The sequence below is a fragment of the Prionailurus viverrinus genome, chromosome A2 (assembly GCF_022837055.1).
Source record: "Prionailurus viverrinus isolate Anna chromosome A2, UM_Priviv_1.0, whole genome shotgun sequence".
Lineage (NCBI taxonomy): Eukaryota > Metazoa > Chordata > Mammalia > Carnivora > Felidae > Prionailurus > Prionailurus viverrinus.
This window is the reverse complement of record NC_062562.1, coordinates 18142517-18167705: the sequence shown is the minus strand read 5'-3', so window position 1 is coordinate 18167705 and position 25189 is coordinate 18142517. Positions and strand designations below refer to the sequence as shown.

The following is a 25189-nucleotide window of genomic DNA, read 5'->3' as shown; positions in this document are numbered from 1 at the left end:
TGCTTAAATGTTCATGATGCCCGAGTTTTATTTTGGAACATAATTTCTTTGGTTTGTGACCATTTTTTGGTCTTGTGGTAAAGTCTTCTTTTTGCTCTAGAAGAAAGTGAGTATTATGGTGATGACTTGGTTGATTTTATCTCCTGAAGAGATACTCTGCCAGTGTAATCAGGAGACAAAGGAAAAGTAGTACTGTGTTAGAATCAGAAAAAGAAATGAAACTTTAATTTTTGTCGTTGTGATGGTATGGAACTGCCAAATTAACTTTTAAGAGGCTAAGTGTATCTTGCCCAATGAAAACAGACTGTCAGGCCTCCTTCCTGTGAGGGTGGAAGGGTTAGAGATCTTGGGCAAGGTGTTAGATCTAGGAAGAGTTCTGAGTGCTCCAAAACACATTGCTCTTTCCATGTGGTCCCTTGACTCCTCTGCAAAGGCTCTTTGTATGTGGTCATAGAAAAAGCCTGCATGAGTGAACTAAGAAGTGAGGCAACAATACTTTGTGCATTTGTGTCAGGATCTTGTCATCTTAGAATGTTTAATTTTGAAATAAACTAGCTCCTTTTTAAAAATTTTTAATTTATTTTTTTTTTTAATTTGTGAAAGAGACTAGCTCCTTAATCAGGAGATCCTTTTTGAGAAGATGCTGAAACCAGAAGAGGCCTGTTGCTGTGGCCTTACTTGTGAGAACACAAAGACTCTTTCTTGTATTTATGTAATTCACCTGTAAATGTCAGCACTTTTAACTATCATGAGCAACAGACACACTTTGTGACGCTCTGGAGATCCTACACTGAAGTCAGAAACTGCTTCAGGCTTGGGATGAGATCTGATGTCCTAACGTGGCATTCAAGCAGTCAAGGTGCTGCTGCCCAGCGGGCCCCAGCCCACCTGTCCAGGGCTTATCCTAATCCCCATTAACCAAGTGATTTGCTAGACATTCCATACATGGAATTTCCCTACACAGTTCTCTTGCCAGCTGAGTACAGTGACTTTTGCTCCTCTTTGGAATATCCTTTTTCTTCATCTCCACTTCTCTTTTCTCCAGGGTCCAGCTCAGCGAAACACTTCCCAGATGTTCCAGTCCCAGAGGGTACTCTGACCTGCAGCAGCATTATTGCCCTTATTCAAAAAACAAAATAGTATTTGCTTTTTAAAGAATATTTTGTTTGTTTCCTCTAAGACCTAACCCATTTCCTACAGAGACTGTGATTTTGTGTCTTCTTGTACCTGCATGTAGTAGATGAGAACTAAATGTTTATGAGAGTGTGTTAAATTCGTCTGAGTTCGTAACACCCTCTGTATTTAAACAGAGAAATGGAGAGAATAGGCACGTAGAAATGAGAATTTGGTGGCCATGGATCTCTACCTCCTGTCCTGCCTGAAGTGCTTGTACCTCAGTGCTGTAGAACAGAGGCAGAACTTGCTCAAAGTGCAGAACTGAAGCCTGAAAACAAAGTAATTCTGCATCTCAGAAGAGGCTGTGTGGCCCATCCCCTCCCTGGCTAAGATGCCATATTGATTCTTGGAGAAAACATGTATAGGGTGAGCATAGGGCTGGGTGCTGAGATTCTTAGACCCCCTTCTTGGGTGGGTCTTGGTCTCACAGCCACCTTGGACTACTGTAAATGTGTCTATTATTTGCTGCTTTCCCTGGTCCCAGTGCTGCCCTGAGGCTATAAGGAGCAGTGAGGAGAGAGCTGGGGAAAGGCCGCACAGTGCTCTCCATCTCTGACTTCAGACAATGGAGCAGTCAGAGATTTTGTTTGTGCTACTGGATGTGTGCTTTTGCCTTGGTTTTAAATCAGATTTTATTTTCTCCCTCTATTACAGCAGAATGTGAGCAATGGATTCTGAGTGGGACAGCCTAAGACATGTTGGTTCTCTTATGAAAAGTGATAGATCAAGGCTGTCATATTTGCTGCTATGGTTTGAAGTTGCATTTATGTAGGAGGCATTACAAATGAGTTTTGATGGGAAAACCTGTTCGAGGGCTGGATCCCTGTTAGGGACATTGTTTTGTTGCTTACAAAATCTGCTAATCTCTTCTGTAAAAGTTTCATTTGTGGGTAGAGGTTTAGATCATTTATTCCTTTCCCTTCATTTTACAGAAGATGGGCAGTCTAGGTGAGTAGGTTAGGACTGGACTCTTTTCAAGTCTAAAATTTGATGTCCACGAACCAGCTTGAAGTCCATAAAAATCTGGGTGTGTTAGGATTAAATGAACACTTATAAATGACTTATTCTGTAATTGAAAAGTCAGGTAATGACGAGTGGTGGTGAAGATGTGGAGAAATCAGAGCCTTCATACACAGAGAATGGTATGAATGTAAAATAATGCAGCCAGGGACAAATCAGGTATTTTTTATGTTTGTGCTAGTAGATCTGTGCTTTTGCCTGGATTTGGAAAATAGTCTGGCAGTTCTTGAACTGCTTAAACATAGAGTTACCATATGACCAAGCAATCCCACTCCTAGTTATCTACCCAAGAGAAATGAGAGCATAATGTCCACACAAAAACCTGTATATGAATGTTTATAGCAGTGTTATTTATAGTAGCCAAAGAGGAAAACAACTCAACCATCTTCTCAGTTGATAATAAAAACGTGGTGTATACATACAATGGAATATTGTTTAGCAATAAAAAAGAATGCGGTGCTGTTACATGCTACAACATGGATGAACCTGGACATGTGAAATGAAGGAAGCCAGACGCAAAAGATCACATATTAAATGATTCCATTTGTATGAAATATCCAGAATAGAGATCAGAAGTAGATTAGTGATTGCTTAAGGCTTGGAGGTAGATGAGATCATAGGGGAATGATAGCTAAAGGTTATTGGGTTTCTTTTTGAGGTGACGAATATGTTTAAAAATTGTAGTGGTAGCTGCACATGCCTATGAATATACTAAAAACCATTGAATTGTACGCATTAAGTGGGTGAATTGTATGGTGTGTGATTGTTAACTCAAAGCTGCTATAAAAAACAACTTATGTAAGTAATATATATTCACTAGTTTAAAAAAAAAGATAAATATATGAGTAACAGGAAGAAATAAAAATAAAGGAACATCCATAACTTTCACTGTTTTAGTGTATAACCAGACTTTTTTTTCCCTTTGTCTTTAATTTTTACAAAAATGAGATGATGCCATACATCCTGACTTGTACCTTTTTGCAGTCAGCAATATATTATAAACATCCGTGTTGGTAAATGATGCATTTACATCATGGGCCAGTTGGCAACAAATTGAGGGAAGCAGAATGTAAGGGACTAGGGTGAACTAGCAAGCGCAGGCTTATCTGAAGGGTCACTGTTGCTCAGTTCCAGCCAGTTGTGTACCACGTCTTGTGATTTTTTTTTTTAAAGAAAACAAGAAATCTGAATTTTTATGTGAAATTTCATGATTATGTATTTATTAAAAAAATGTTTTACTTATTTTTGAAAGAGAGAGAGAGAGACAGAGTACGAGAGAGAAGGAGACACAGAATCCGAAGCAGGCTCCAGGCTCTGAGCTGTCAGCACACAGCCTGATGTGAGGCTCGAACTCATGAACCGTGATATCGTGATCTGAGCCAAAGTCAGATGCTTAACTGAGCCATCCAGGCATCCGCCTGATTTTTTAATTTGGCAATGAATTAAGGAAATTTGAGCCACTTTGCTAGTGAAAAAAAATCCCTTTGCAGACCAGAAATGGCAAAAAATTTGAATTGCCTGTTGTGTACATTCCCAGCTAAAGTGGAGCAAGGTGACAGTCTGCCTTCTTGTTTCAGCTCTAACACTGTAAACAAGTGTCCTTTTAGTGGTCTGCTTAGTACCATATTTTAAAAATATTTTTGTGCTTTTTGGGAATTGTGCTGCTTAAAATGGCTCTCAAGTGTATTGCTGAAGTGCTGTTAATCTTCCTAAGCACAAGAAAAGAATATGGAGAAAATCTGTGTATTAGATAAGTTTTATTCAGAAATGAAATATAGTACTGTTGACTGAGAGTTCAGTATTAATGAGTCAGTAATATCCAGTAGTTCCCCCTTACCCATAGGGTATACTTCCAGGACGCCGGGTGGATGCCTGAAACTGAAACTGGACCTTATATGTACTATGTTTTTCCCTATACATACATACCTAGAATAAAGTTTAATTTATAAATCAGGCACAGTCAGAGACTAACAACAACAATAATAAATTAGAACAGTTGTAACAATATACTGTAATAAAAGTTGTGTGGATGGAGTCTCTCACAATGTCTTGTATTGTACTCAGCCTTGTGATGATGTGAGATGGTAAAATGCCTACATGATAAGATGAAGTGAGCTACATGATGTAGGCATCGTGACATAGCTGTTAAGCTACCAGTGACCTTCTGAACATACTTTGCTTCTGGACCATTTGCTTCTGGACCTTGATTGACTCTGGGTAACTGAAACCATGGAAAGCAAAAGCATGGATAAGTGGGGGGACTACTGTATTTTAAAGTGTCTTTAAATAGATATGTACAGGTTATATATTTTATGTATGTAGCTCTGGAAGGTTATGAATTGATTGGTTGACAAACATGTGACCAGAGGCTCACAGAAACCTAACCCTATTTTTCCCCTAGGATAGGGGCTTGATATTTGCTAATTTGGTGTTAGCAGTGACTTTATAAAACGTAGCTACTGAGAATAATGAGAAGTCTTATGTATCAGGCTACTTTTGTTCAATGTGATATTTTAGAGTTTCATCCATTTTGTTGTGTTACTTTTTATTCCTGAGTAGTATTCCTTTTTATGGCTATACCATTTGCTGATGGGCATTTGGGTTGTTTCTAATTTGGGGCTCTTATGAATAGAGAGAGATGCGATAGATGTTTTCATACAAGTCTGTGTGTATACATACCTTTATTTCTCTTCAGTAAGTATCTGAGAGTAGAATGGCTCTGACTTACAGACTATTTATTTATTTTTGAGAGAGGGAGAGACAGAGTGTGAGTGGGGGAGGGGCAGAGAGAGGAGACACAGAATCTTGAAACAGGCTCCAGACTCTGAGCTGTCAGCACATCAGAGGAACACTGTTTCAGGAAATGTTAAGAGTCCTTTGGACTCTGGGCCCAGTTTTGTTATTCATCCCTCATAGCTTTCAGCTCCAAGCTTCATTTTCTGCTTTTGTGGGATTTCTCTACCTTCCCATCATGAGACAAGAACTAATGGACGCTCCATTGAGGTGGGAAGTTGAAGTCACCAGGAACAGTTTATTGCAGATACACACAAGCTTCTAGATGGAGAGGGTCTGTTCGCTTTAGAACTTACATCAGTGCTTATCATCCTTCTGGATTTCTTTAAGTGATGCAGGCCAGGAGGCTTCTTGGTCATTCACAGGGTTCACAGAATTCATCCTTCATCTCTCTATGGAGCTTGGCCTTGGTGATTTTTGCGTTTGTAAGTGTTCAGGCCTACTTACCACAGTGGACACTGCCTCTTTATTTTTTATTTTATTTTTATTTTATTTTTTAATGTTTTTATTTATTTTTGAGACAGAGAGAGACAGAGCATGAGCAGGGGAGGGGCAGAGAGAGAGGGAGACACAGAATCTGAAGCAGGCTCCAGGCTCTGAGCTGTCAGCACAGCCGATGCGGGGCTTGAACTCATGGACTGTGAGATCATGACCTGAGCTGAAGTTGGATGCTCAACGACTGAGCCACCCAGGTGCCCCGACACTGCCTCTTTAGACTGTTAGTCAAGTGGGGTGTATTTTGCTACTTTAAATTTTAATTTTGATACTGTGAATTTTAATTCACATGGAACTTTTTAAAGTTTGAGTCTTCTTTGTCTATGATCTTCCATGTGTAGTGTTAGAAAACTGGTACCAACCCAGAGGTCTTAGTTAAGTGTTCTAGATTTTAATTTCTGGGAGCAGCAAGCAGTGATTTTTGTGAGGAGTATTCATCCTTTAGGTCCACCCCCCCACCACCCATTAAAAATCATTTCCACATTTTGCCTATTCATAGCATCTGCATTGTTTTACCATTGACTTCTTGGGCCAGTGGTCAGTGGCTAGTTTCTTGGTTATCAGAGTCCTCTTAAAAAAAATTTTTTTTAGGGGCACCTGGGTGGCTCAGTCGGTTAAGAGGCCGACTTCAGCTCAGGTCATGATCTCGCGGTCCGTGAGTTCGAGCCCCGCGTCAGGCTCTGTGCTGACAGCTCAGAGCCTGGAGCCTGCTTCGGATTCTGTGTCTCCCTCTCTCTCTGCCCCTCCCCCGCTCATGCTCTGTCTCTCTCTCTGTCAAAAATAAATAAACATTAAAAAAAATTAAAAAAAAAATTTTTTTAATATTTATTTTTGAGAGAGAGAGAGAAAATGAGAATGAGTGGGGGAGGGGCAGAGAGAGAGAGAGGGAGGGAGACACAAAATCTGAAACAGGCTCCAGGCTCTGAGCTGTCAGCACAGAGCCCGACGCGGGGCTTTAACCTATGAACTGTGCCGAAGTTGGATACTTCACTGACTAAGCCACCAAGGCACCCCCTTAAAGTTAGATTTATAATGCAAGTAACTATTATAGGATTTAGATGTGGTTTTTTTCCTCTTATTTATTGATAAGGAAACATTTTCTTTTTCTTTATTTAGTGTTTTTGATCCCTTTGTTTTATTTTTTAAATTATTTTTTACTTTTTAATTTAATTTTTTTTTAACTTACATCCAAATTAGTTAGCATATAGTGCAACAATGAGTTCAGGAGTAGATGTCTTAATGCCCCTTACCCGTTTAGCCTATTCCCCCCTCCCACACCCCCTGTAGTAACCCTCTGTTTGTTTTCCATATTTATGAGCCTCTTATGCTTTGTCCCCCTCCCTGTTTTTATATTATTTTTGTTTCCCTTCCCTTATGTTCATCTGTTTTGTATCTTAAAGTCCTAATATGAGTGAAGTCATGTGATAGTTGTCTTTTCTCTGACTAATTTCACTTAGCATAATACCCTCCAGTTCTGTCCATGTGGTTGCAAATGGCAAGATTTCATTCTTTTTGATTGCTGAGTAATACTCCATTGTATATAAATACCACATCTTTTAAAAAAAATTTTTTTTAACGTTTATTTATTTTTGAGACAGAAACAGAGCATGAATGGGGGAGGGTCAGAGAGAGAGGGAGACACAGAATCTGAAACAGGCTCCAGGCTCTGAGCGGTCAACACAGAGCCTGACGTGGGGCTCGAACTCACGGACCACGAGATCATGACCTGAGCCAAAGTCGGACGCTTAACCGACTGAGCCACCCAGGTGCTCCTATAAATACCACATCTTCTTTATCCATTCATCCATTGATGGACATTTGGGCTCTTTCCATACTTTGGCTATTGTTGATAGTGCTGCTATAAACATGGGGGTGCATGTGTCCGTTCGACACATGCACCTGTATCCCGTGGGTAAATACCTAGTAGTGCAATTGCTGGGTCGTAGGGTAGTTCTGTTTTTAATTTTTTGAGGAACCTCCATACTGTTTTCCAGAGTGGCTGCACCAGCTTGCATTCCCAGATAAGGAAACATTTTCAGATGCTGTTCTCAGAAAGGTTTCTCCTGACCATGGACATTGATGCCGGTTGTTAGCACCCAAAGTGTTTCTGGGAGAATTTGAAACCCTGCAAGATTATGTTCCCATTCTTGAAAATATTGTGAAGTTTTCCAGGATACCGTGCTTTCTTGAGGTGGGATAGCTATGGAATCTTAGACATTTTTTAGAGTGTGGAGACTTCGGGAATTATTGTATTCAATTTCTAGGTGGTGACTACAGTTGCAGAGAATAAGTGATTTTCTTAAGTGAACGTCTGATTCTGAAACTCGGTCTCTCTTCCTCACCCCCTGTGGCCTTGCTTCCCTGCCAGCATGACAAGGAACGGAAGGAATATTGTCTCACTAGTCTGAAAGTTTTGGGGTTCCCACATCATTTTGTAAAGGCAGTAAACTTTCTAAGCAAATGAACCTTCAGGTATACTGCTGACAGTGCTAATAAGTTCATGCAACAAGTGATGCCTACCTCAGCTCTCCTAGGAAGCAGTCAAGGAGAGTGAATGCTGGTATTTTTAAGTACTTTCTAGCTGTGGAATCTTACTTTGACAAGTCAGCTGACTGACTTCTCTGTTTACTACTATCCATGTAATACTGGTTAATCACACCTACTCCCCTTACCTCATGGAGTTGATCAGATAAAGGGAAAACTTGTCAAATGGTTAATATGACTTACGTTAATTTCTCAAAAACTATTTGGAAATAGTTTCCTTTGGCTCCCATAGTTTTGCCCGATCCAGTCCACTCTACACTGTGGGCTGTGCAAATCTGAGTCCTTGGCCTGTTTGAAGCTGTTCAGTGACCTCCCAGTAGGAAGTGGGTCAGGTCCCAGCTCCGGAATGTAGATGAGGAACTTCCTCACCTGGTTCTTAATGGTCTCTAACTGCATCTCTTGACCCTCTAGAGTCAGATGTTTCAGGTGACTCTCTTTCCTCCCTCTGGGCCATTGCCCATGCTTTTATTCCCTCACCCCACCTCCCCATCTCGCTTACTGTCAGACTCTAGTTATCTTTCAGATTTCAGTTTAGATGCGGTATGTTCTACAAACCCTTTCCTGACCTGCACCTTCCATCTTTGTTAATGGCCACTCTTGGTGTTACATTCCTCATTGTAACATTTACCATAGTCTTAAATTTGCTTATTTGTCTCTCCTTTCTACCTGTCCTGCATCCTCACTTTCAGTTTTCTGAGGACAAGAACTGTGTTTGTCTTAGTACAATATTTGTTCTATGGGGTCTCATTCATTGTAGCCACTCAACATATACTTAATTATATACTTTAAATTTTTTTTTGCAGATTTTACTTTAATGGTCCTGGATTGATTTGGAGACTTTATAGTTGCTATTTGGTCACAAACCTGATTTAGTGGAGAGTATTTTGAAACTTATTTATGAAGATTCTGCTCAACTGGAAGATGTGTGGGTCAGGGCCAAGTAGCACACTAGATACTTTAGGCAAGCACAAGATGTGCATAGACCGTTTTATTTATTTATTTATTTATTTATTTATTTGTTTGTTTATTTATTTAATATTCTGCATGAAGATTAAAATGATTTCTTTAGCATAAAACAGAATGAATGCTTAGAAGTTTATTCTGTGTTTGGGAAAATGTATTATAAAATATGTGATTGTGTTAGCTATTTTATGAGTCTCTCTAAAGAAAGTGCCTAACTTTGGCCTCAGGGAGATGAATATTAAGCTTGAGTAACTCCCCAAAGCAGAGTGTACCAGGCAGGGCTGCTTGGACCCTTAAGCATGTTAACTTGGCTGTTTACAGTGCTGTATTACTTTTGATTGGTAAATTGTGAATAAAGCAGAGCTGTGTGGGTTTTATTTAGGTAATAAAATTTCTCACTTTTGGTCTATACTACTTAACCTTTTCAACTCCTTCAAACAACTGTCAGTGACCCTTTGGGAGACAAAAACCACACAGGAATTTGAACAGGTAAAGTTTAATATACAGAATTGTTAACTATAATTGAGGATTGGAGTAATGAGAATTTGGCTAGTAAAAAGTAGAGTGAACTCTAAGTCATATAGAAATAGCATATGTAGGAGCAGCCATTACCCCTAGCATTGATACAGAGCACTCAAGGAAGATCCCTTCTGAGGGCTGAGATTCGTATCATGGAGATGGGGGTGGTCATACCTAACTGGATGGCAGAGAAAGTCATTGTGGTGCCACATTGGCAGATCATGCTAGAAGTCTACCCTCTAAGATGTTGGAGAAAGCCACTTATGGAGAGGCGTTTTGCTGGAAGCACTCTCTCTACTTCAGTGAGGTGTCAGAGGAAGCTGCTGGCCACTGTGTGCTGCTGACCGTGATACATTCTGGGAGTCAGGCAGCCACCAGTGGCTGGGCACTGAAAGGAGCTGACTGGGTGGCAGAGGCCTGGTGAGAGGAGCATATTTTTTTGCAGACTTTCCCTAGTGTCTTTCACTGACAAAACTTAACATCTGGCAAAGGAAAAATATTTAATGAGTCCAGCTCCGTTTTTGCAGAGTGGGTGGTGATGGTTGGGTTTGGAGCCAAGAGATAATACACTGATAACTGGTAAGCTGCTATTTGTCAGAGTTATATGAAGAGGTTGTTAATAATTTAATAAGTATTTTCTTGACAGAATACTGTTGTTGCTACCATCTGTTTTTAAATTTGTGTTAATGTAGGAATTAAGTGCATAAGTGCTGTTCTGTTCTAGCCAGAGACAACTTCTGTTCTGAATTTTTTCATCATAGGTTAGTCATCCAGTTTTAAAATTTCATATAAATGGAATAATACTATATGGAATAATACTTGTGTAATAAATAATACTAAATGGAATAATACTCTCATGTAGGGCTTCTTTCACACAGTATAATGTTTTGAGAATTCCCTGCTGTTTGTATCAGTAGTTCATTCCTTTTTATTGCATTGTGCAAACATTCCGGTTTGTCTGTTCTGTTGATGGACATCTGGGCAGTTTCCATTGTTTGACTTACGAGTAAAGCTTCTATGAACATTTTCGTACAAGTGTTTTTGGGGGATATACACATATATTCATTTCTCTTGGGGAATAGAGGAATAGAGGGGAATAGAATTGCTGGGTTACAGGTAGATGTGTGTCTAGTTTTAAAAGAAACTTTTGGGTTGTCTGGGTGGCTCGGTCAGTTAAGTGTCCGACTTCGGCTCAGGTCATGATCCCATGGTTGGGGTTCATTTTTCTTCCTATATGGATGTCTTCTTGTTCTAATACCAGCACCATTTGCTAAAAAGATGTGTATCTGTTATCTCTTGACTCCAAAACTTAGTAGTTTAAATATTTTATTTTATTTTTGGGAGGGCGCAGAGAGAGAGAGAGAGGATCTGAAGCGGACTCCGTGCTGACAGCAGAGAGCCTGATGTGGGGCTTGACCTCATTAACTCATGAGATCATGACCTGAGCCCAAGTTGGACACTTAACTGAGCCACCAGGCGCCCCAAAACTTAAGAAATTTAAAATAGCAAACATTTATTGCCTCAGTTTATGAGGATGAAAAATTTGGAGTGGCTTAGCCAGGTGGCTCTGGCTCACAGTCTCTCATGAAGTTGCAGGTTAAGATGTCTTGTGGGACTGCAGTCATCTGAAGGTTTGCCTGGAACTGGATCTGTTTCTAAGATGACTTAACTTGGCTTTTGGCAGGAGGCCACAGTTCTCTGACATGTGGGCTCTCTGAGTATCCTCATGGCATTCTATGATCCTCCTCCAGAATGAATGATCCAAGACAGAGTAAAGAAGAAGCTTCTTATGACCTAGTCACAGACTGTCACTTCTGCCATATTATATTCTGTTCCTTAGAATTGAGTCACTAAGTCCAGCCCATACTTAAGGGGTGGAGAGAAGAAGGCTCTACCTTTTGGGGGAAGAACTATCAAAAAATTTGACAGTTTAAAACTATCACAACTTTCACTTTCTATTTATTTGCTTTAGCACTTATGTAAAAAATGAATTGACTATAGGTATGGACCTATTTCTGGGATCTCTGTTCTGTCAATTGATCTATTTGTTTATATGCTAATACCCACTGATAAGTCTTGAAGTCAGTAGTATATAAGTCACCCAACTTTATTCTTCTTTATAAGATTGATTTGGCTATTTAGGGTTCTTTATATTTCCATACACATTTTAGAATTAGTTTTCCAATTTCTCTAAAAAAAAGCCGGCCGATATTGTGGTTGGGATTCCATTGAATTTATTGGTTCATTTGAGGAGGATTGACATCCTAATATCAAGTCTTCTAATCCATACACCTGGTGTAAAACTCCATTTATTGATGTCTTCTTTAATTTTTCTGGATTGTTTGGTTGTTTTCACTGCAGAGATTTCACGTCTTATAAATTTATCCCAAGATGTTTGATGTTATTTTAATGCTATTGTAAATGAAATGTCTTTTTTTTAGATTTTACTTACTAATTTAATTTTTTTAATGTTTATTTACTTTTTTGAGAGAGAGACAGACAGAGCATGAGCAGGGGAAGGGCAGAGAGAGAGGGAGACACCGAATCAAGAAGCAGGCTGTAGGCTCCAGGTTCCAGGCTCTGAGCTGTCAGCACAGAGCCTGACGTGGGCTCAAACTCATGAACTGCAAGATCGTGGCCTGAGCCAAAGTTGGACACTTAACCTACTGAGCCACCTAGGCACCCCTATCTATCTATCTATCTATCTATCTATCTATCTATCTATCCATTTTATTTATTTATTTATTTATTTATTTATTTATTTATTTATTTATTTATTTATTTAAGTAATCTCTGCACCCAACATGTGGCTTGAACCCACAACCCTGAGATCAAGAGTTGCATACTTCACTGACTGAGCCAGCCAGGTGCCTCATAAATGAATTGTCTTTTATTTTTTTATTTTTAAAAAAAATTTTTTTTTCAACGTTTTTTATTTATTTTTGGGACAGACAGAGACAGAGTATGAACGGGGGAGGGGCAGAGAGAGAGGGAGACACAGAATCGGAAACAGGCTCCAGGCTCTGAGCCATTAGCCCAGAGCCCGATGCGGGGCTCGAACTCACGGACCGGGAGATCGTGACCTGGCTGAAGTCGGATGCTCAACCGACTGCGCCACCCAGGCGCCCCTGAATTGTCTTTTAAAACGTTATAGTAAAATGTAGAAAACAAAATTTTACTATTTTAACTATTTTTAAGTGTGCAATACAGTAGTATTAAGTACATTCACAGTGTTGTGTTACCATATCACTATTTCAAGAACTTTTTCCATCATCTCAAATACAAGCTCTGTATCTATTGTACAGTGTCCTATTTTCCCCTCCCCTCAGTCCATTGTAACCTCTAATATACTTTCTATCTCTAATATACTTTCTACCTCTATGAGTTTGTCTGTTTTAGATATTTGATACAAATGGAATCATATAATTTTTGTTCTTTGATGCCTGGCTTATTTCATTTAATATTTTCAAGGTTCATCTATGTTATAGCATGTATCAGAATTTCATTTCTTTTTATAACTAAATAATATTCCATTGTATGTATATAACACATTTTATCTGTCCATTCATCTGTTAACGGACACAAGTTGTATCTACTTTTTGGTTATTGTGAATAATGCTGCTATGAACATTAGTGTATAAATAATTGGTTTGAGTCCCTGCTTTCAGTTCTTTTGGGTAGGAGTGGAATACCTAGGAGTGGAATTGCTGCACCACATGGAAATTCTGTGTTTAATTTTTTGGGGAACTACCATCCTGTCTTCCACAGTGACTGAAACATTTTACATGCCTACCAGCAGTGCGTAAGACCAGTTTCTCCACATCTTTGCTAACTTTTTTTTTTAATAATAGCCATTCCAGGGGCGCCTGGGTGGCGCAGTCGGTTAAGCGTCCGACTTCAGCCAGGTCACGATCTCGCGGTCCGGGAGTTTGAGCCCCGCGTCAGGCTCTGGGCTGATGGCTCAGAGCCTGGAGCCAGTTTCCGATTCTGTGTCTCCCTCTCTCTCTGCCCCTCCCCCGTTCATGCTCTGTCTCTCTCTGTCCCAAAAATAAATAAACGTTGAAAAAAAAAATTAAAAAAAAAAAATAAATAAAATAATAGCCATTCCAATGGGTGTGAGGTAGTATCTCATTGTGGCTTTCATGTGGATTTTTCTAATAACTAAGGATGTCGAGCATCTTTTCGTGTACATATTGGTATTTGCATATCTTCCCTGGAGAAATGTCTAACCAAGCAAGTCCTTTGACCACTTTTGAATTGGATTGTTTATTTTTTTGTCTTTAAGTTGTGGGAGTTCTCTATATTGGATATTAATCCCTTATCAGATGGTATGATTTGTAGATATGTTCTCCCATTCTGTGAGTTGTCTTTTCATTCTCTCGACAGTGTCCTTTGATGTACAAAAGTATTCAATTTTGATGATACCCAGTTTACTTTTTCTTTTCTTGCCTGTGCTTTTGTTGTTATAGCTAAGAAATCATTGTCATATCTAAGGTCATGAAATACCCCCCTCATGTTTTCTTCTAAGAGTTTTATAATTTTAGCTTATAAGTTTAGGTCTTTGATCCATTTTGAGTTAATTTTTGTATATGATGTGAAGGAATGCTCCAATTTCACTCTTGCATATAGCTGTTCAGTTTTCCCAGTACCACTTGTTGAAAAGACTGTCCTTTGCCCATTGATAGTCTTGGCACCCTTGTTGAAAATCATTTGACTGTGGGGTACCTGGGTGGCTCAGTTGGTTGAGTGTGCAACTTTGGCTCAGGTCATGATCTGACGGTTCCTGGGTTTGAGCCCTGCGTTGGGCTTTGCACTGACAGTGGAGAGCTGCCTCCTTGCTCTCTCTTTCTCTCTCAAAAATAAATAAGTATAAAAAACCCCATAAAAATATAATTAATTTGGGGTACCTGGGTGGCTCAAGCAGTTAAATGTCTGACATCGGCTCAGGTCATGATCTCCTGGTTTGTGGGTTTGAGCACCCCCACGTCAGGCTCTGCTCTGAGAGTGTGGAGTCTGCTTGTGATTCTCTCTTTCCCTCTCTTTCTGCCCCTCCCTGACTCACATTTTCTCTCATAAATAAATGAACTTAGAAAAGACGGGGTGCTTGAGTGGTTCAGTGGGTTAAATATCCGACTCCTGATTTCAGCTCAGGTCATGATCTTGCAGTTTGTGAATTCAAGCCTTGAGTCGGGCTTCATGCTGATAGACACAGTGTGGTTGGGATTCTCTCTTTCCCTTTCTCTCTCTGCCTCTCCCTTGCTCATGCATGTTCTCTATCTCTCTCTCTAAATAAATATATTAAAAAAAAAAGAAAATCATTTGACCAATATGTGCAAGGGTTTATGTCTGGGCTTCCTGTTGTGTTCTATTAGTCTGTATGACTGTGTTTATGCTAGTACCACACTGTTTTGATTATAGTGGTTTTGCAGTAAGTTTTGAAATCAGGAAATATGATTCCTCCAATTTTGTTCTTCAGGAATTTTGGCTATACAGGGTCCCTTGAGATTCTCTATGAATTTCTGGATAGTTTTTTTTTTTTTTTTTTTTCCCTGCAATAATTGTCATTGGTATTTTGTTAGGGGTTACATTTAGGCTGCACATCTCTTTGGGTAGTATTTGTCATCTTAACAATATTAAGTCTTCCAATTTGTCAACGTGGGATGTTTTCCCATTTATTTAGATGTTTCTTTCAGAAGTGTTTTGTAGTTTTCAGAATATAAATCTTTCAACTTCTTAGTTATATTCATTCTTCAGTATTTTATTCTTTTTGATACTATTGGGTTTTTTTTATTAAAAAAATTTTTTTTACATTTATTTCTTTTTGATACTATTGTAAATGGATTGTTTTCTTAATATTCCTTTCAGATTGTTAGCTGCTAAAGTATAGACATGCAGCCAATTTCGGAGCACCTGGGTGGCTCAGTTGGTTGGGCATCTGACTTCAGTTCAGGTCATGATCTTGCACTCTGTGAGTTCAAGCCCCGTGTTGGGCTCTGTGCTGACAGCTCAGAGCCTGGAGCCTGCTTCAGATTCTGTGTCTCCCTCCCTCTCTGCCCCTCCCCCACTCATACTCTGTCTCTCAAAAATGAGTAAATCTTTAAAAAAAAAAAAAAGAAATCAACCAATTTCTGTGTGTCGATTTTGTATCCTACGAATTTGCTCAATATATTTATTAGTTCTAACAGTGGTTTTGTGTGTGTTTGGGTAATTTTAGGGTTTTCTGCATATAAGATCATGTCTTCTGCAGATGGTTACCTTCTTACTAATTTGGATGCCTTTTATTTTTTTTTCTTTTCTAATTGCTCTGGCAGAAACTTCCCTTGTAGTTTCTTCAACCTATTGGTTGTTTAAAGATATGTTGTGTAATTTCCACAGATTTGTGAATTTTCCAATTTTCTTCTTATTGACGTCTAGTTTCATTTTGTTATGATTAAAGAAGATATTTTGTATAATTTCAGTCTTTTAAATTTTATTCAGACTTGTTTTCTGCCTAATTTATAATCTATCCTAGAGAATGTTTCATGTGTATTTGAAAAAAGTATGTATTTTGCTTTTGTTGGGTTGAGTATATATCTGTTAGGTCTAGTTGGGTTTTAGTGTTGTTCAAATTCTGTTTCCTTATTGATGTTATGTCTGGGTGTTCTATTCATTTCTGAATGTGGGATATTGAAGTCTCCAACTATTGTACAGTGGTCTTTTTCCCACTTCTGTCAACTTCACACATTTTGTGGCTCTGTTATGTGAACATATAATTGTTATTTCTTCTTGTTGTGTTTAACCTTTCATCATGGGGTGCCTGGGTTTAACCTTTCATAATATGGGGTGCCTGGGTGGCTCAGTTGGTTAAGTGTCTGACTTCGGCTTAGGTCATGATCTCACGGTTTACGAGTTCAAGCCCTGTGTCAGGCTTTGTGCTAACAGCTCAGAGCCTGGAGCCTGCCTCGGATTCTGTGTCTTCCTCTCTCTCTCTGCCCCTCTCCTGCTCACGTTCTGTCTCTCTCTCTCAAAAATAAACATTAAAAAAATTTTTTAAAAACCCAATCCATCTATATGCAGTCTATAGGAGAGTCAAATTAGATATAAAGACACAAAAAGATTGTAAGTAAAGGATGAAAAAAGATATTTCCATGTAATAGTAACCAAAGGAGAGCTGGGATGACTATCCTAATACCAGATAAAATAGACCTTAAATCATTAAGGATTACAAGACCCAAAGGACATTATACTTTTTTAGAAAAAATTTTTAGGGGCGCCTGGGTGGCTCGGTTGAGCGTTCGACTTCAGCTCAGGTCACGATCTCGCAGTCCGTGAGTTCGAGCCCCACGTCGGACTCTGGGCTGATGACTCGGAGCCTGGAGCCTGCTTCCGATTCTGTGTCTCCCTCTCTCTCTGCCCCTCCCCCATTCATGCTCTGTCTCTGTCTCAAAAATAAATAAATGTTAAAAAAAATTTAGAAAAAAAAAATTTTAATGTTTAATTTTTATATGTATATATATGTATATCACATACATATATGTATTTGTGTTTTTATTGTCATTAGATTACATCCTTTTATATTGTATGCCTTTAACAAAGATTTAAAATTTTATGCATTTGTCTGTTAAATCATGTAGAAAAAAAGTTATAAACAATACCAAATGTACAATAATACTAGATTTTATATTTATCTGTATAGTCATGTTAACCAGTGTTGTATATTTTTCTTATGGCTTTAAGTTATTCTTTCATTTTAGCCTGAAAGATTCCCTTTAGCGTTTCTTATAGGACAGGTCTATTGGTAATGAGCTCCTTTAGTTTATGTTATTTGGAAATATCTTAATTTCTCTTTCATTCTTTTTTCTAAATTAAAAAAAAAATTTAATGTTTATTTATTTTTGAGAGACATAGCATCGGTCTCTCAAAGGAGGAAGAGGGGCAGAGAGAAAGGGAGACACAGAATCCAAAGTAGGCTCCAGGCTTTGAGCTGTTAGCATATAAACCCAATGCAGGACTCGAACTCACAGACCACAAGATCATGACCTGAGCCAAAGTTGGATGCTTAACTGACTGAGCCACCTAGGTGCCCCTCTCTTTCATTCTTGAAGGATAGTTTTGCAGGATCTAGAATTCTTGATTGACAGTTTTTTTCTTTCAGGGCTTTAAATATATCATCCCACTGCCTTTTAGAAGATTCTGGAGAGAAATCAGCTGTTAATCTTATTGAAGATCTCTTGTACACTATGAGCTGCTTCCCTCTTGCTGCAAATATTCTCCTTCTCTTTGGGGTTTAACAGTTTAATAGTACGTTTTTGTTTTATAATGTGTCTTGGTTAATCCTCAAAGAGGGGTTGGTTCATTAGGCTTCTTGCACATGTATATTCATGTCTTTACTCAAGTTTGGAAAGTTTTTGGGCACTATTTTCAGATTATTTTTTTCTGCCCTTCTTTTCCTCTTTTCCTCTCTTCTCTTTCTATAACCATATATTGTTAGGTTTGGTGGTGTCCCACAGGTCCCTCAGACTCTTTACTTTTACTCTTTTTTTGCCTCTCTGAATAATTTCAAGTATCTTACCTTCAGGTTCACTGATACTTCTTACATATGCTCAGATCTGCTGTTGAATCCCTCTAATGAGTTTTTCATATCAATTATTTTACTTTTCTGTTTTCAGATATTGTAGAATTTGTTTTCTCCTTTTTATAATTGCTATCTCTTTATTGATATTATATTTTGTTCACACATTTTTCTGAATTCCTTTGACCATCGTTTCCTTTAGTCTGTTGAATGTATTTAAGACTGTTGATTTCACATCTTTTTGTTTTGTTTTATTTATTTATTTTGAGAGAGAAGAGAGAGCACGCTGGGGAGGGGGAGCTGGGGAGGGGAGAGAGAGAGAGAAATCCCAAGTAAGCTGTCAGCACAGAACTGGACATGGGGCTCAAACCCATGAACCATGAGATCACGACATGAGCTGAAACCAAGAGTCAGACACTTAACTGACTGAGCCACCCAAGTGCCCCTAACATCTTTTTAAAATTTTTTTTAAGTTTATTTATTTTGAGAGAGAGAGTGTGTGAATGTGCAAGCAGGGGAGGGGCAGAGAGAGAGGGGGGAGAGAGAATCCCAAGCAGGCTTCACAGAGTCTGTGTAGAGCTGGATATGGGGCTTGAACTCATAAACTGTGAGATCATGACCTGAGCTGAAATCAAGAGTCAGATACTTAATTGACTGAGCCACCCATCTGCTCCATTAACGTCTTTGATTAATAATAATTCTAGTGTCTTTGCTTCCTCAGGATTTTTTTTCCATCATTTTCCTTTTCCTGTGAATGGTCATTAATTTTTTGTTTCTTTGTTGTCTAATTTTTTGTTAAAACTGGACATTTGAGTATTTGGTAATTTTGCAAATCTTGATTCTCCCACTTCCCAGGAATTGCTAGTTTTTGCTCATTGAGTGCTAGAGACATCCATTTGTGGCTTTTTCAAACTAATATTGGAAATGTGTATCTAGTTCTGTTACCTCTGCAGTTAGTGACCTGGTAAAGATTTCCTTAAATGACTAGCTCCCTAAAGGGGAAAACAGTAAAAACGAGTACTGCCTTCTTAAATGCCCCTGGAAGCCGCTTCAGCCTATGAGTGTTGAAGCAGTGGTCACTGCCTCCTTCAGCTCCTCAGTGATCAAAAGCAGTTGTCATCAATCAAATTATCTTTATTGCCCATCTGAGCCTCCAGCAAGCTGCACCCAGGAATGAGGGCTGGAGGTTGGGTAGTTGCTACCCAAAAGGCTGAAATTTACCAAAATTCACTAGCCTCTTCATCAATCTATACCTTGGAAGCTTTATGTTTTCCATCTACACTCCAGAGTTCCAAAAGTTACTTCAGTTTTTCCAAATTCAGTAGCTGTTTTGGTGGAAGGATGATGGATTCTTAGAGCTTCCTACTGTGTCATTTTCCATTGATTTACTCCAGTAAATTATTTTTTAATTTTTGTTTTTTGTTACTGCTAGCATATAAAAATATGATTGAATTTTGTATATTGGCTTTTTGTATCCTGTGACTTTGCTAAATTTACATACTAGTTTTGGAAGTTGTTGGGGCACCAACAAATAAGATTTTCTCAATCCACAGATAACATGATTGTTTACATAGAAAATACTTACGAATCTACAAAACAACTAACTTCTTTTTTTTTCTTTTAAAGAATTCACCTTTGTTTATTTTTTTTGAGAGAGAGAGCAAAAGTAGGGGAAGGACAGAGAGAGAGAGACAGAATTGAAAGCAGGGTCCAGGCTCCAAGTTATCAGTACATAGCCTGACGCGGGGCTTGAACTCACGAATTGTGAGATCATGACCTGAGCTGAAGTTGAATGCTTAACTGATGGAGCCACCCAGGTGCCCCTAGAATTTTTTTTTAAAGTTTATTTATTTTGAGGGACAGAGTGAGAGAGCAGGGGAGGGGCAGAGAGAGAGGGAGAGAGAGAATCCCAAGTAGGGTCTGTGATGTCAGTGCAGAGCCCAACTTGAGGCCAGATCTCACAAATTGTGAGATCATGACCTGAGCTGAAATCAAGAGTCAGATGCTTAACCAAACCACTTAGGTGCCCGTTTTGCTAAAAAAATTTTAAAGGATTTTTGTTTTTGTTCATGACAGATTTTGGTTTATAATCTTTTTTCTTTTTTTATGTATGTATGTATGTATGTTATATTTTTGGTAAGGTTCTGTTTTAGGTTTTGTTATCAGGGATAACTGACCTCATAAAATAAGTTGGAAGATGTGGGGTTTTTTGTTTGTTTGGGTTTTTTTTGTTTTTTTGTTTTTTGGGTTTTTTTTTGCTCCCTGTTTTCTGAAAGAATTTGTGCAAGATTGATGCTATTTCTTCCTTGAATGTTTGATAGAATTCATTAGTGAAACTCTGTGTCTGGAATTTTCCTTGTGGAGGATTTTTGATAAATTCCGTTTTTTTGATAGACACAAGACCATTCAGATTTTATATTTTATCTTGTGTCAGTTTTGGTAAGTTGTATTTTTCAAGGAGCTTGTCCATTTTGTCTGAGTTATTGAGTTTATTGATACACAGTTGCTCATAGTATTACTCTTTTTTTTTTTTAATGCTTGTAGCATCTGTAGTGATACCCCTTTTTTCATCCCTGATAGTAGTAATTAGCATATTCTTTTTTTACTGATCAGTTTCTCTAGAGGATCCATGAATATTACTGATTTTTTCTTTTTAATTTTTTTTTGATGTTTATTTATTTTTGAGAGAGACAGAGACAGAATGCAAGTGGGTTAGGGGAAGAAAGAGAGGGAGACACAGAATCTGAAGCAGGCTCCAGGCTCTGAACTATCAGCGCAGAGCCTGATGCGGGCCTCAAACTCACGAGCTGTGAGATCATGACCTGAGCTGAAGTCAGATGCTCAACTGACTGAGCCACCCAGGCGCCCCTGATTTTTTCTTTTTAAAGATCTACTTTTGGTTTCCTTAATTCTCTCTCCCCCATCCATTCTTTTGAGTCTGCATATATTTTTATTATTTGCTTTCTTCTGCTTACTTCGGTCTTTTCCTGGCTTCCTAAGGAGAACCTAAAGTCGTTAGTTTTATATTTCTAATACCTTATTTTTATTTTACTTATTTATTTTGAGAGAACAAATAGGGCAGGGACAGAGAGAGAAGGGAGAGAAAGAGAATCCCAAGCAGGCTCTGCATTGTCAGCACAGAGCCCAGTGTGGGGCTGGAACTCACGAACTGTGAGATCATGACCTGAGCTGAAATCAAGAGTCAGACGCCCAACCAACTGAGCTACCCAGGCACCCCTATATTTCTGATACCTTAAAATACTAAAAATTTTAGCATTGGTTTTAGCTGCATCAATATTGTGTGTACTTCTAAAATGTTTTCTCATATTTTTAGGGTTACCCTAAAATACCCAGGACAGATAGTCTTAAGTTCTTGACAGAGAAAATAGTTGAATTGGTACATTGTCAGGTGCACAACTTGTTAATCATGAGATTGATGCTTCCTTCCAGGTTGAGTTCCATTATCTTTTTTACATAGTCCCGATTCCCAGAATCTTGAGAGCTTCACACGTTCAGGCTCTTCAGTTCCTTATGTCACTTGAAGGTCAGGAAAGGAAGCTGAGAGAGTAGAGAGATTTGGAACCCAGTCTTATGGAATGATCTTTCTTTCTCTTTCTCTTTTCTTCTCTTTTTTTTTTCTTTTCTTTCTTTCTTTTTAAAGTTTATTTATTTTGAAGGAGAGCAAGCGTGAGTGGGGGAGGGTCAGAGAGAGAGGGAGAGACAGAATCCCAAGCAGGGCTTGAACTCACAAACTATGAGATCAAGGCCTGAACTGAAATCAAGAGGCAGATGCTTAACCGACTGAGCCACCACCTGCCCCGGAATGGTGTCTCTTTGGAGGTTTCTCTAAACTTGTTTAATTTCGGAGGTTATTGTTGGGCTTGTGTGGTTGAAAGTTGGTCCCCATCTATTTGGAACTATGGGTTGTCTGTGAGGTTGATAGAAGTATTTTCTAATGTTTAAAAGTGGGGCGCCTGGGTGGCTCAGTCAGTTGAGCGTCTGACTTCGGCTCAGGTCATGATCTTGCGGTCTGTGAGTTTGAGCCCCATGCCGGGCTCTGTGCTGACAGCTCAGAGCCTAGAGCCTGCTTCAGATTCTGTGTCTCCCTCTCTCTCTGCCCCTCCCCCGCTCATGCTCTGTCCCTCTCTGTCAAAAATAAATAAACATTAAAAAAAAATTAAAAGTGTTTAAAAGTAGTAATTCTAGTGTTTCACTGGAGGGTAGAAGACAGAATGTAGTCTTCCTGAAGCCCGCTTGAAACTGTCAAACTCTTGCATTTTGTGAGGCATTAAACAGGTCATTTACCTCCTCTGTTTACAGGTTTTCCCCACACTCACTTTGCATGTTGCTCATCTGCTTCTAGGTACCTGCTAATAAAGTCTTTATATACCCGATGGATGTTGAGATATGTCATTGTGTTGCCCCCAGTGGTGTGTGGTTTTAAATGGAGGGCTGTCTGTCAAGTTTGTGCCCTGAAATCTCCTTGTATTATTTTCTGACTGTGTGAGTGTATAAGGAATTACACTGTTGGCCTTGAGGAAGAAATGTCTCACCAGAGGCAGGAACATAGGATACCAAGAACATAGTCTTTGGAGGAGATAACTTGAGTTGGTCTCAACCCCTGTGTGGGACATATGTAGCAGCAGATTATTCCCAAAGAGCAAACAAAGCTCAGTGGAGTTCTGTTTTGTGGTGGACACTTCATCATATCCAATAGTAGCTGAATACAGCCCATTGTCCATGTCTGAGTGATCTGTTCTTGATTGTATTTTCCAATAATCTGCAGAGTAGTGTAGCATCAAAATGTTTAAGTGTGTGATGTCACGGCCAAATGAAGAGTCCTCTGAGGTGTAGCCATATCTGATGTTTAGGTGTATGTTGCTTCTTGGTGCATCTTTTAAAATAGTTCAGAATTCAGTGATTTAAAACTCCTTTGGAATTGTAACAGTTCTGTAGTATCATGGAGACATCACAGGAAAGACAAGAGCTATTTCATGGTTGCATAATTCCTTACTCTGGAGACTACTTACTTGGGAGACTTTTCTTGTTTGAAGCTGGTAATCATTTTTAATGGCAGTGGGTTCTAAATGAGGTCCCCAAGTAATCTCAAAAGCTCAATGTTGTAACTGGAGCTTTGGGTTCATTTCTCCTAGGTGTAGGAGATTTTATTTCTACTTTTTACCTCTTTAATAGCAGGACATGTGTGAATATCCCTAGTACAAGGTAGCAGAATTGTACTTGGAGTGACTTCCAGTTACAAACCCAGTTACAGCTAATTGAAATTCTGGTGAGTGACAAATATTGTTCTTTGGTTTCTGTTCTGCAACAGAGCAGATTTTGTTCAAAAGATGTTATAGTGAAGGGAAATCCCAAGTAGAGAGGTGTCTACATCAGTTTCCCAGTCACCTCAGGTCACCTCTGCCTCAGTCTTGTCAGCTTGCCCCCACTGTGTTCAGCTTCTCTTTCAATTGAGCTACAGTAGGATGGAGGTGTGAAGAAAAGGAACTAGAGTTAGCAGCCCCATCCAAAACCTTGGTTGTGAGAACAAGCATGGTACTGTCCCTCTGCATCTTTTTTTCGGTTGTGCAGAAGCTGCTCTCTTTAGCTTTGGGTCTTCAGTGAGATCAGTAGTATGTGTCTAGGAAGCTCCTCATTTCATATTTTAGCATTTCAGACAGTCTCATTTTCAGTGTTTTGTGGGTTTGTTTGTTTGAGAATCATTTCTCCTATTGTCCTATATATGTGCCTTCTAGGCTTCACCATGTTTAGATTCACTTGTAAATGTGCCAGGCAGAGATTTACCTGGTTTAGGTATGGCTCACCTTAACTATTTAGTCACAGCAGAGGTATTTCTGTAATTTCTTGTTAAAGAATAACCCCATACAAATTGTGAACAGACAGGGTTTCAGGTAAGAAGTATGGGGCACCTTTCTTTCTCCTCTCTTTTAGTGTTTTCTCATTTTGATTTCCCCTTTGCCACTTTGGACCTGTATTCATAAAATTCTGTCCTCAAACCTCCTTTCCCCCTCTTTTTAGCACAGTTGAGACACTTTCAAAAGGATCTTTACTAAACTTACATATCTATATATCTCAGGAAGCATGGGTTTCTAATCTTTAAAATCCAGTAAAAACAGGAAAGGGGATTCTGTCTTTGTCCTACATTAATTCTGTTCTGGCTGTTTCTTGATGGGCTGGCACATTTTAGGCTTCCTGCCAAGTTTCCTTTTCTCCTTGCTCCCTGTTTGCTCTCAGCCTGGTGTCCTCAGGAGTATGCCACTGTGTCCCTTGCTCCTGGGATAGGACCCAAAAGTCTAAAGAATCATTCATCTCTTCTCTGAGGACAAACAAACAAAATAGATACCTTTAAGCCTTTTTTCTTTCTTATTTCAAATCTCCCAGATTGCTCTAGGCCCCAGGCCCCTGTACAATTTCTGGTTTCTAGGTGATATGCCAGTCCCTGGTTAGATGGGTAGGGCAGGCTCAGATTGGCAGCCCTACATACCTTCATAACATTCCTTGTTTTCTTCCTCCTCAAAGGAGAGGTTTGTGAGCATGTGCTTAAAACAATCCCGAGGGGGTCAGGGAAAGCAGAATTGTTGTCACTCTCACAAATGACCTAATCTGTGTCAGTGCCCACTATCATATGTAAAAGCAAGAATGGACTTGAATTTAAGAAAACAGTAGGTTCCCTTGGTTATGTGCTTTAGAGAACAGATATGCTTTCACGTTAGTTTTCTGCTTTAGTTTTTTCGTCTATGAATTTGAGGGTATTTTGGTATCTTTTCCTGTCACAGTCCATATCAATTTTTTTTTAATTTCTGAAATTGGTTAGAAATTAAAGTCCAGAGCTACGTAACCCAGGCTTTGTGTGTTTGTTTCTGTTGGAGTGAGTTCTCAGTGCACTGTGTTCTTTTCAATTAAGAATGATTTTGCTATTTTTTCACTTGGATTGTATCAGACAGTAAAAAGTAAACCAAAGATACAGTATTGCCATAATGTTTTTAGCATTCCTGAGTTAACAAGTTTAATTGTTTTTTAAGTTTGCTTGTTTATTTTGACAGAGAGCGTGCTCACATTTGTGTGAGCAGGGGAGGGGCAGACAGAGAGAGGGAGAGAGAGAATCCCAAG

General features: G+C 39.0%; 1 protein-coding gene across 2 annotated transcripts in view; it reads left to right on the top strand.

The window, feature by feature from the left end:
* Positions 1-25189, top strand: part of IP6K1 (inositol hexakisphosphate kinase 1) — a 61605-nt gene that overhangs the window by 716 nt on the left and 35700 nt on the right. The window lies entirely within an intron of this gene.